The sequence below is a fragment of the Pristis pectinata genome, chromosome 3 (genome assembly GCF_009764475.1).
Source record: "Pristis pectinata isolate sPriPec2 chromosome 3, sPriPec2.1.pri, whole genome shotgun sequence".
Classification (NCBI taxonomy): domain Eukaryota; kingdom Metazoa; phylum Chordata; class Chondrichthyes; order Rhinopristiformes; family Pristidae; genus Pristis; species Pristis pectinata.
Window position 1 is genome coordinate 115,375,824 of NC_067407.1, and position 13,705 is coordinate 115,389,528.

Consider the following 13,705-nt stretch of genomic DNA (forward strand, 5'->3'; position numbering starts at 1 on the left):
TTACAGAAGGCAATTAATAAGATGCCATGTCAAAGGTTATTGCAGAAAATTTTAAAAATTGCATGCGAGGTGACATATTGACATGGAAAGAGGATTGGCTGGCTAATGGGAAACAGAGAAGAGGCAAAAGTGGGTCTTTTTCTGTTTGGCAAGTTGTAATAAGTGGTCTGCCACATGAATCAGTGCTGGAGCCTCAACTATTTTACGATTTATACGTAAGGCTTGGATGAAGACACCAAAGCTACCATTTAAATTTGCAGATGACGCAAAGATAGGCAGGAAAGGAGGTAGGAAACAGGACATTAGGAGGCTACAGGTTAATTGGCCAAAATTGAACATCACACTCCTAACCTATATCTAACCTATAAAGGTTTAGCAAAACTATAAGATGCTGTCCAGCTACTAGACATATCAAAGTTACTTTTAAAAGGACAAAAAAAATTAGCAGTTTTTGTCGCTTGTTACAAAGAAAATTACACTGTTGACGCAGTGACAAATTTTGATAGAACAATGTTAATTAGTAATATTAAAAGGCTGCTCTTGCATAACTTTAACAGAAAATATGTGTGCATATAACAAGTCTATCATGTAGGCTGGTTCAAACTGTTGAACAAATCTGCAGGTGAGATGGATTTCAATGAGATGCTGATTATTATTTGAAAGACTGTTCCTTAAAATTTTACAACAAATATCTTACGACTGGGTAAATATTGCAGTAATGCTGGTAATCTTTAAATTGCAGTGTTCATTCAAAGAACTTAGCAGAGTCTTTTCTTCTGATGGCATCAGTGCAGACAGTGCTGGAGGGTGTAAGGCCTGAAATGTAGCTGCACCTGAAGCTCCTGACACTAAAAAAACACAATTGTGTGCAGGTCTGTTACAGCATTAGCTCTCCAGCTCATTATGTATCCAGTGAATGCCATGACACGCAAACTTGTCTCCCATAACAAGTTTTCATCTTGTTGGTGATTACATAGAGCAAGCAGAATGTGCATAGCATTGTTATTGTGGGATGTCAGGTGGGTGACCAGTTGCAGAGGAAGTGGCTATTTTGAGAAAGCTTGTCCACTTCTGAAAGCGTTGTGTTAGTGAAGCAGTTATGAAAGTTACAAAAGCATGAGAATGCTGGCATAAAGTGGCCAGAAGTAAGCAGAGTAATAAAGAATGTCATTTAACCTCAGCAAGCAGGAAATAGCTGATGTCAAGAGGATGGGTGTTAAATCTCAAGGAAATAGCTCAGGCACCATGTCATTGTTGATTAATGAAGCTATTGTTACTGACAGAGTCTTCAGGTCAAAAGGTGATCACACTTTCTGCTAAAAGGAGACATCTTTATTGTGGTGCATCCTTTAAGTAAAACACAGACAATCAATAATGGAAACAAAATGATGGGCCAGATCACACTAAACTCCAGCAGACTGGCTCTTGTTAATATGGCACCTGGCTACATTATGATGTTGCTCTTCCACTCATTAATAAAAGTATCGATACCCCTGTCCTACATTGGTCATTTCCTTAGCTTTGCTGTCTAAACACATGCAAAAAAAAGTAAAATTCATGTTTTTACCAGGTGTCCAAGCAGTGCTGAACAACTCTTAAATTTTCTAAAAGGAAAAAAGAAAACACTGGAAAAAATATTAAAAGATGCTTAGAATTAGAAATTAATTTTTATTTGCCAGCACAATATGGGTGCTAGGGTTTCAGTTGCCTATTGATCTCTGCTTTACGAACAGAATAGAAAGAAAGACAAACAAATGACCAGATTCAAATGACCAAAGATGAATTGCTAAACATTATGCTATAATTATTTATAATGGTGTGCACTATGTAGCATGGAATTGTACATCGCCGACTTTGATCTCTCCTAGTGAGGAAAATCCTTGCAGTATTCTAGCCCATTTATTTAACTAACCTAAGGCTCCATCTTGCTGAATTCTAAAATGCCAGGAATGGAAAATTTAAGCAGGGTTACCCATGACAGAAATGTCACATTCTTTGCTGGAATTATTGTCCTATTCTGCAAAGAGGCTTTCCAGGATTTTCCTATCCCAGTTTTGAACTCTGCTTACATTTCTCGGCATAAGCCTGTCTCTCAGTCTTGGAAAACCATACAATTAAATGTATATCATCTGATAGATGATCTATCTCCTATTTTTTCTTTCAGCCAAACTTTGTTGTCAGTCTGGATTTTATCATTGTTTAAGTCCGTGTTCAGGTAATTGCTGATGTGTTATAAATGCTGACTTTTAGATGATGTGTTAATTACAGTTTTATTTGCCAGTTCAGGTGAATGATCCCATCACACTCCTTGAAGTAAAGTGATGAAGTATTGCGTGCAGCCTTCACAGCATTTATCTGTCAAGCAATGCCATCACAAACCAATTACCCGCTAACTTATGTCACTGCTGTTTGAGGAAACTTGCAGTGGAAAAATTGGGTATCACAATTCTTGAAGGAAACAACATTGATTAAGTGTCAAAAATATTTTTTGTGAGTTGTTTTGGGATATCATGGAGATACAAAAGCTACTGTGCATTGTATATAGTAGTACATAGACATGGGGATGTGTTGAATGATTTTATCTGGAACAATGTTCTGTATGTGGAATGATCAGCTGATGTTCATGTGTATATTTTTGGCGTTATGTAGGCAATGTGAAAATCACCAGATTTCTAAACAAAATCTCAAGATGCCTTTGACGGATCTTCAATTGTGAATGTACTTAGGGGCAATAGTTGGTGAAACTGCTCCTACTTGACTTTTTTGAACAGCAAATAATATTAGGATCCAGTTTAGAGCAACAGGAAGGACAAAGAAATTTAAATTCCTTAAGTTTCTAGACAATGACCAATATAAATAATTTAAAGTTATATTCCGAGTACAAAAGAACACACAAGAACACAAGAAAATAGGAGCAGGAGTACATCGAACATTGGACATAGAACAGTACAGCACAGGAAAAGGCCCTTTGGCCTATGATGTTGTGCCGAACTAATTAAGCTAATGAGGCCTTATTAAACTAATCCCTTCTGAGTGCATATGGTCTAAATCCCTCCGTTTTCTGCATATTCATGTGCCTATCTAAGAGCCTCTTAAACACCTCTATCACACCTGACTCCATCATCACCTCTGGCAGCGCATTCCAGGCACCAACCACACTTTGTGTAAAAAAACTTGCCCCACACATCTCCTTTGAACTTTCCCCCTCTCACAAATGCATGCCCCCTAGAATTAGACATTTTGACCCTGTGAGAAAGATACTGGCTGTCTACTCTCTCTCTGCCTCTCATAATGTTATAAACTTCTATCAGGTCTCCCCTCAGCCTCCGCTGCTCCAGAGAAAACAACCCTATTTTGTCCAACCTCTCCTCATAGCACATGCCCTCTAATCCAGACAGCAACCTGATAAACCTCTCCTGCACCTTCTCCAAAGCCTCCACATCCTTCCTATAATGGGATGATCTGAATTGAATGCAATTGTGCAGCCATTTTCAGGGAGCTGTGGATTTGGATCCCAAGTTAAGGGTCCTGCCATTTCCTGTTTACTGTCCCTTAACATTTGATCTCCCAAAATGCAACATCTCACACTTGGCTGGATTAAACTCCACCTGCCATTTCTCCGCCCATATCTGGAACCTATCTATATCCCGCTCTAGCCTTTGGCAATCCTCTGCACTATCCATACTGCCACCAATCTTTGTATCGTCTGCAAACTTACTAACCCACTCATCCATATTTTCATCCAAGTCAACTATATTGGAAAGTATTACACTTTCCATATGAGAGTGCCTTGCTGGGCATAACTCATGAAGTATATGACACTATCCTACCCTCTGCTTATGTTCTCCCAGTCTAATTATGCTCTTCCCACCTGAAGGTTTTATTTAGCTGAAGTACCAGCCCAACATCAGCCCTTAATTGTTCATTTTTGACTGTTGAGAAATGTAGCCTGGGAATGACTGAGAATTATGTTCGGGCCCTGTGTTCAGAAAAAGTTCAGATATTTTGTAGGCCTTTTAGTAAACTTCAGACCAAATGAAGTATTTTAATTACTATCTTTTTATAAAACGCCTGCAATCTTGGTCATTTAAGACTGGTAAAGTAAATAGACGTTTGCCCAGAGCTCTTTAGATAGCAATTATGACTGAAAACTTTGATTGTTTTTAATGCTTTCTCACTCAGAGCACTGAAACTAACTGTAGTGGGCCAAGCACTGTCTCAGCTGATACCAGCTGACTTCGCACACCAAAGATTGTGATAAACAGATTCTAGATTGATATGGCTCAGAAACAGTTGATTATGTATTTATCTAGGGGAGCTATGAAGGAGTTCTAATCAATGCTGCAAACTTAAAATCCCAGATAAATGATGATGGAAATCAAGTTATTTATGGTACTACTTTGACAATGCAGTGACCTCAAACTGCTGGAACATTCCTGTGCAATATCTATACTAAGAATAGTACAGATATGAAGGTCTTGCAACTTAAATTGAAAGAATATTTCCCATGGGTTGGATATGATATTTATCAGTGTGATCAATGTTTTGTTGTAATGGGATTTGGCCAAACAATCTGTGTTCCTTGGAGTTTAGAAAGAATGAGGAGTGATCTTATCCAAACTTATAAGATCCTAAGGTTGCTTGACAGGGTAGATGTTGAGATGTTTTCACCAGCTGGAGAGTCACGAATATGGAGACATAACTACAAAGTAAGGGAGAGGTCATTTAAAACTGTGATGCGTAGAAGTTTCTTCTCTCAGAGGGTAGTGAATCTCTGGAATTCTTTGCCTTAGAGGGTGGTGGAGGCCAGATCATCAGATATATTTAAAGTGGAGATTGATGAATATTTGAAAGACTGGGGAATTGAGAATGGAGTGGAACTGGCATAGAAGAGGAGTTGAAGTCAACATAGATCAGCCATGATCATGTTGAATTGTGGAGCAAACTGGAGGGACCTGGTGACATACATGAGCGATGAAGGTAGAGCAATGGATGATGTGTGCATAGATTTTAGTAAGGCATTTGACAAGGTCCCATATTCTAGGCTCATCCAGAAGATTAAGATGCATGGGATCTACGGTGACTTGGCCATTTGTATTTAGAATTGGCTATCCCATAGAAGATAGAAGGTACTGATCGATGGGTCTTATCCTTGCTGGAGGTCTGTGACTGGTTGTATTCCGGAGGGATCCATACTAGACCTCTGCTGTTTAGTGATGAGATTTAGTGACAATTGGTTTAGAGATTTCGACGTCTCTGAGATTTAGTGACAATAATAAACCAATTTATTTTAATTTAAAACTCACTGTAACTCCAGTCTGTTCAAGAAGATAGCCATTTCCCAACTCAAAAATAGACTTTTTACAAATAATTATTGGTTATGTATGTTAACGTAATATACATGCTTTGGATTCCTTTACTCCTACTTACTCCTGTCCCATTCCCACACTATTTCCATGCTTTGGATGTTATTTGGATATTGGTCTTACAAGCAAATTCAGCCTTTATGAAAGTGGATGTGACAAGGTGACAGTTTCCGACAGTATTTTAAGATGGATAAGGAATGGACAGAATGTAGATTTGAAACAGAAAAAGGCAGTGGGTCTTTTGTTGGAGCCTCAATTCAACATAACCTGATGAACTTTTCAAATGGCCCTTTTCAAAATGAGCAGAATATTTCCATAATTTGTCCTGTTCTCTGACTTATTGGCCTAGTTTTCTCTTAGATGCTGTGTAAACAAGCTGTGCTGTTGAAGGACAAGAGTTCAGTCACTGTCCTGTCCTAATTCCTGGCACTGGACATGGAAGAAAAATAACATTTTGGAACAGAAATGCTATTATATGTCAAGAATAAAACAAATTGATAGAAACCAGAAGAAGTTTGTTTATAAAGACTTACATTTAGATAGAGCCTTTTGCTCCCAAGTGCCCCCATTGCTGCCAAATAAGCTCTTTATGAAGTTTAGCCACTGCTTTACTGTGAAAAACGTGATAGCCATTTTGTATACAAGCTCTGACAAACATTAATTTTAAGATAATCAGTTAATAAGTTTTTGTGATGTTGATTGAGGTGGTAAATGTTGCTCAGGACATCACAGCTCTTCTTCCAAATTCTATGTCCTCCTGGAAACTCGATTGGTCATTAAAAAGATGGGGCCTCTGACAGAGCATGGCACAGACACTGATTTTATACATTAACTTTTTTTTCTCTGTCCATAGCTGAGCATTCCATCTTTTTCAGTTTTATTTCAGATTTCCAGCATCTGCGGTATTTTGCTTTTTGACTTAATTGTAGCACAACCATAATAGAGTCATAGAGCCATAGAGCATGGAAACAGGCCATTCAGCCCACCATATTCCAGCCAACCAGTGGGCAGCCATTTATATTAATCCCATCCTCCAGCACTTGGTCTGTAGCCTTCAATGCCTAGGCGCTTCAAGTGTGCATCTAGACACCTCTTAAATGCTGTTAGTGACTCTGCTTCTCTCACTCTCTCTGGCAATGCATTCCAGATACTCACCACAGTCTGGGTGAAAAAGTCCCCCTCAAATCCCTTCTAAATCTCTTACCCCTTACCTTAAATATTTGCCCTCCAGTTTTATTCACCCCTCTGATTAGGGGAAAGGATTCTTTCAGTCTACCTTACCTATACCATCATAATTTGATATACATCAAACGTTTCCCCTCTTGACCTCCTCCATTCCAGGGAAAACAGACCTACTCTCTCCAGTATTTCCTTATAAGTAAAAGATTCCATCCCAGGCAATACCCTGGTGAATCTCCGCTATACCCTCCCCAGCACTCTCACATCCTTCTTATCGTGAGGAGACCAGAACTGCACAAAGTAGTCCAGCTGAGGTCTGGCTGAAGTTTTATAAAATTGGAGCATAACCTCCCTCCTCTTGCATACAGTGCCCTGACTAATGAAGGCCTTCTTAATCACATTCTCAATTTGCTCTGCCACCTTCAAGGGTCTTTGGATTTACACACCAGGGTCCCTCTGTTCTTCAATATTCCCAAGGACCATACCATTTTGGTGTATGTCCGAGCCTCATCAGTACTCCCAAAATGCATCACCTTACACTGATCAGGATTCAACTCCAATTGCTATTTCTCAGCCCATTTCACCAACACATCAACATCATCCTGTCGCCAAAGACTATCCTCCACAGTGTCAACAACTAGTATCATCTCCAGACTTACTGATCATACCATCTGCATCCACATCCACATCATTTATGTATGTTACAAATAGCAGGGGTCTCAGCACTGATCCCTGTGGAGAACCACCAGTCACAGGCATCCAATCACAAAAACACCCTCTGTCTTTTATTCCCAAGCCAATTTTGCATCTAATTTGCCAAATTGCTTTGGATCCCATAGGCTTTAACCTTGTTGGACCAGTCTCCCATGTGGGACCTTATCGAAGCTTTACTGAAGTCCATGTAAACCACATCTTAACAAGACACTTTGTTACCTCCTCAAAAAATCCAATCACATCGGACAGACACAAAGACATAATGGATGGAATCCCAGAGGGATGAACAGCTCTATTGCCTGTAACATTTCTGGGGGATCATTTTGATTACTTGCATAGAGCTTCAGTTTTGTTTCTTACAGCCAATGTACAATCGACATTTTTGACTTATCTATCTGACTGTTTGAAATTCATTTCCCAGCAGTAAAAGACCAAGGTGCTGTTTTGTGTCACTCAGTCCTGCAACTATTTCAATATTTCTCAGTTGGTGAGAAACAATTTTCCTGACTAACCATTTAGTTTATGCACACATCAAATATTTGGTGCCTTGTCAAAAATGTTTGCACTGTAAGTTATGCAATCTAAGCAAATTATTCAGTCCTATTCTCCCCGGCTAAACTATTCAGAATCATAGGACTCTTCCTTTGTTAATGCTAGCATTTTACTTAATAGAGATCAGAATGGTGTCTTTTTCACAGTTAGGCATCCAAACTTTGGAGATCAACAAGCAAATGGATTTTGAATATTACAGCTATGTGCAAGTGATCAGTGGTGCACATCAAGGATTAGGGACAACCACTTAGAAATGCTCAACCTGAGTAACTTCTTCCATTGTTAAATGACCATGTCACAATTGTTACTGGCAGGGATTAGACTGATATAATCCCTCAGTGTAGTACAAGTGCAAATCCACAGTTCAGCATCTTTTGATAGCATTATGGTGCTACTAATATACTTGATTCTCCTAAGAATCTGCAGAAGCAAGTCCACCAAGGCCAAAACTTCAACAGTGAATGGAGCCAATGGAGATACAGCTCAGCCTAATTCATGACTCATTAAGTGTGCCTTCCTTCGAAAATATTCAACATATACTTTCCAGCCAGAAAATATTACCTGGATGGAGGTCAAAAGTGGAGTCACAAGATGATAAGAAAGTGTGCTGAAGGGATCAGTGCTGGAGCCCTTGTTGTTTGTCATATATTTTAACGATTTGCATTAGAATGCAGGTGGCATGGTTAGTAAATTTGTGGATGACACCAAAACTGGTAGTGTGGTGGACAGTAAAGTAGATTGCCTTAGATTACAACAGGAAAGTGGGCAAAGGAATTGTAGGTGGAATTTAACTCAGACAAATGCAAAGTGATATATTTTGGGAAGTTAAATCGGGTCAGAACATAAACTGTAAATGGCAGGGCCCTGGGAAGTGTTGTACAAGCACATTGTTCCTAGAAAATAGTGACACAGTCAGTCAGGGTGGTGAAGAAGGCATATGGCATGCTTGCTTTTCTTAGATGGGATGTCATCTTACAGTTGTGCAAGACATTGGTGAGATCGCACTTGGAGTATTGTATGCAGTTCTGGTCTCCATACAATAGGCAGGATGTGATTCAGCTAGAGAGGATGCAGTAAAGATTCAAAAGGATATTGCTAGGACTGGAGGGTTTGAGTTATAGGGAGAGACTGGATAGGCTGGGACTGTTTTCCTTGAAGTGAAGGAAGCCAAAGGGTTACCTTATAAAGGTTTACAAAGTATTAAGGGCAGAGATAAGGTCACTGTCTTTTTCCCAGGGTAAGGGAGTCTAAAACTAGAGGGCATATGTTTAACATGAAAGGGGAAAGATTTAAAGGGGAACTGAAGGACAAGTTTTTCATATAGAGGGTGGTGGGTATATGGAACAAACTATCAGAGGAAGTAGCAGAGGCAGGTACAATTGCAATGTTTAAAAGACATTTGGACAGGTACACGGATAGGAAAGGTTTTGAGGAATATGGACCAAATGGAGGCAAATGGGACTAAATCAGGAAGAGACATTGGTTAGCATGGACATGCTCGACCAAAGGGCCTGTTTCTATGCTGTATACCTCTATGACTCTATTGTCTTAAGTAAGGTCTTTCAGTCCATGTTAACCCATTTATCCAAGATATCACTATACTTTCTTCCAAGCAAACCTCTCCATATTACTGCACCTTTTTACTTCTTAAATGGTTCCAACAGTCCTGTCCTACTTCCTCTAGGGGTCAATTGCATGCACTGATCATTCTTTGGGATAATAAATAACCCTCTGTTGAATGTACGAAGTTTATGCAGATCTTCTGAAATAAATCTTCAAATTCAATGGGATCAAATCTCATATATTGTGTGTTTCCCATATACAACCATACAACAGAGGTCACATTTCTATCCTCTTAACTTTTTGCTATATTATAACATGGCTGATAGCATGATGGCAGAGTGTTTTACATCTCTTGATTTTCATATCCATTGATTCCACATAATAATCATTTTAAGATAAGATAAGATAAGATAAGATAAAATAAGATAAGATAAGATAAGATGTCTTTATTAGTCACATGTACATTGAAACACACAGTGAAATGCACCTTTTGCGTAGAATGTTCTGGGGGCAGCCTGCAAGTGTCTCCACGCTTCTGGCACCAACATAGCATGCCCACAACTTCCTAACCCATATGTCTTTGGAATGTGGGAGGAAACCAGAGCACCTACAGGAAACCCATGCAGTCATGGGGAGAACGTACAAACTCCTTACAGACAGCCGTCGGAATTGAACCCAGGTTGCTGGCACTGTAATAGGATTACGCTAACCACTACACTACTTTTGTGCCATCTCATAAGTTACACACATTTTGGAAACATTTTGATTTTAAATCCACCTTTGAAAATACTGCCTAATATCCTCAACTTAATATTAAACTATTACCTTTCAAAAGAAACTTTACAAATTGTAGAAATCAAATATTTCAAAGGTGAAGGCTATTTATCAGTGGGCCTTTTAAAAATAAAGTGCTTGCAAAGAATTGTTTAGTTTCTGGAAACGTCTGCTGATATATTTGTTTAAACAATGAGTGTTAGCACAGGGTGGAGCAGTGATTAGTAAATTGTCCTTTCACCTCAGGGACTTATTTTGAACTGAGCCCAGGCCCAGAATCATTATGCTAAAGTCTCTGTTACATTGCACTCCAGCCATGGGCACAAAGACAGTGGTAATAAAATAAATTTGCTTCATTCACTAGTTAGACTCACTCTGAGTATCTTACAGCATTGGGAGTCAGGAAAACAAGTGGTATCAGTTTGATTGCCTATTAAGTAACATACCCAGTCTCACCAATTTGTAACACTCCCTGGTCTTTCTCTATATCTCTGCATATTTTCCCTTTTCAAGTTAAAATTGAATTTACTACTGCATTTGTTTCCACCATCCTTTCATCCAGTGAATTCCAGGTCGCAAATGTAAAGGAATTTCCTCTCATTTCCTCCTGCTTCTTTTTGGAAATATGGGAATTATCTCTGCTGACAGTTTAATATTAATCATAGAGACATTGGGAGATACAGCATGAAAACAGGCCTTTGACCCACTGAGTCAATGCTGACTATCAACCACTCATTTACACTAACATCACACTTATCCCAATTTTTAAAATCTTCCCAACTTCCCATCAACTCCCCCCACTGACTAGTGATTGAAACTCTCAACTATGAATCATATTCCTTCCACACCAACCATTTCTCACCTACCCTGTCCATCCAAAGTAACGTACCAAATTCTGCTCTCATTATCCAACACCTCCACTTAATGTTTGGCAGAGACCCTTAGTCTTCTGGTCCCTGACCCTCACCCCCAGCTTGTGTATCTCCACCACTACCCCGTGGACACCGCAGACCTGGCCTATACCTGGACTTACCCGATTCCCCACTACATTCTGCAGTGGGGAAGTAGTCAAAGGAAAGGCCTTTCCTTGTGTAAAGTTGTGCACTGAGCTCTCAGGGCCAGACTTCCCAGTGTACTGACTAATTAAGACACTTATGCAGGTGCTGACCAATTCCAAGACAATTGTTTTTTCATTATCATTACTGTTGGTTTCCTTTCACAGTGATGACACCACAGAAATACCTAAATTTCTGTAATATAAACAGAAAATGTTGGAAATACTCAGCAGGTCAGGTAGCATCTGTGGAAAGAGAAGCAGAGTTAATGTTTCAGCTCAATGATCTTTCATTAGAATTGGGAAAAGTTAGAAACAAAACATAGTTAAGTTTCAAAGAAGGGAGGAGGGGTGAACAAAAGAAATGTCTGGGGGTGAGGATGATGCAGATGTTTTGATCACAGGTGAGCTGCCTAGTAATCAATGAATGCAGAGAAAGAGAAAAGAAGAAAAAAAAAGTGAATTCTGGAACTGTGAGGTATAAAACCTTGAAGGGGCAAAATACCACAGATGTTGGAAATCTGGAATAAAAACAGGAAATGCTGAAATGCACAGCAAGTCGAGCAGCATCAATGGAGAGAGAAACAGAGTTAAAGCTTCAAACTGACAATTCTTCATCTGAGTTATTGAGTTCAAGGCAGTCCGGGTGTCTGTAACATGCTTATTGAGAAGTTGAGATACTTTTCCTCAAGCTTGGTTGAACTTTGTTGGAACAGTGTAAGGGGCCAAAGGCTGAAATGTCAGCATGTGAGAGTGAAGGAGAATTAAAGTGACACCAACTGTATGCTTTGGGTCAGCCTTGTGTGCTTAGTTATTAGCAGTTCAATTTGGAACATTTTGAAGAGGCCTTAAAAATGTTAGATAAATTCAAATTTCATTAACTTAAATCTGTGCCTGTTACAAACCCTCATATCAGTGGAAGATTTTCTACATTTATCCCATCAAAACATCATATTTTTAACAACTATCTTAAATCTTCCCTTAATTATCATTGTGTGAAGGAGAACTATCCCAGCTTCGCCAATCACTCAATCTAATGGAATCCCTAACTGAATACCTGCTACTATTCTAGTAAGCCTCCACTGCATCATATCCAAGATATTTTTGTCCAGAATTGAGCGAGAACTCCAGTGCTTTTGAAGTTTTAGTATAGTTTCCTTGCTTTGATACTGTGTACTCTAATAATAAACAAAATAAGGAGAAATAGAGTGAAAAAGATAAAAAGAGAAAGAATGAAAGAGAAAGAGAATGAGGGTAAGAAAATATGAAACAACAAAACAATGAGATTTTTAAATTTGTTTTTACAGTTTGGTCATTCAAACTTCCTTCCTCTCCACAACAATCTTTTACATCGGCCACTGAAAGGTCAGGGATGACGAACTGTTAAAGACATGCAACACACCTGACCTACATGCATAATTCAAACACAGCCTGAGCATTTGCATATTTTTTTTCCTGTAAACACAGCTCAGGGGATGAAGTTGACCTAATATGGGAAAAAGCTTAGCCTGAGATTGGACATTTTGACTGACTGCCTGCCTGCTGGCAAAATCTGCAGGTGCCACGCTACATGTGCATGTTCCTGCTGTGGTAATAAATGCAAGCATCTAAAAGTTTATAATGTCAAGGTAACAATAGTTGGCTAAAATTAACAAAGCTCTGGGCCCCTGAAAGCTCCAATTTAATGGACATTACTTTGGAACAAATTCTTGTGAAATACCAAGTTTTCCTGATTTGCAACAAATATGAACCACAGGCCAACTATAGAAAAAATGTACATAAAAGGGATTTATGTCCTGTTAAACTCTGTAAAATTCAGCTTTATAAATATTTGCAACCAAGTCAAATCTACTGACGCACAGATTTAAGGGCAGCTTTTATTGACTTTGGTCCTGACCTCCCTTGATTTACTTTTCTGAAGGATGGTTTCAGTCAGAAGGATTTATCTAAATTATCTCCTTTAGAAAACAGCAACCAGATTGTCTGGAAAGCCTGCTGGTTTGTGCTTCTCACACAATTTTAACCTCATATGTGCTCCTTCATTTATAGTGCCATTTCAGTTTTTTTGTAAATTACTAATTATTCACGTTGGGACTACCGACATGATGTGGTTTCCCTAACTTGATTGAAAATGATACAAACCCTCCACCACCTAATTACATCTCATTAAGAGTACATGAAAACATGACAAATTGCTTTTTTCCTGCTTTTTTTTGTGTGGCTGAAACATCAAGCGAACCTTTCAGAATAGTTAACATTGATGAGTTGGGCCATTGGCAAATCAGACTATCAAATTGGACTCTGTCATGCTATAAGTGGACAATGTAAAGTTGTTTTGATTACATGAGATGTTCCTGAGTCAGAAAGTTTACTGTAACATATATTACCACTGGAAAAAGACAGATGTTTTAAATCTGCTCAAGTTTGGCTATTTGCATTACTTCAACCAAATCTTTAAGAATTTTCAGACACAGCAGGTTTTAAATGAAACAGTGTAATTACA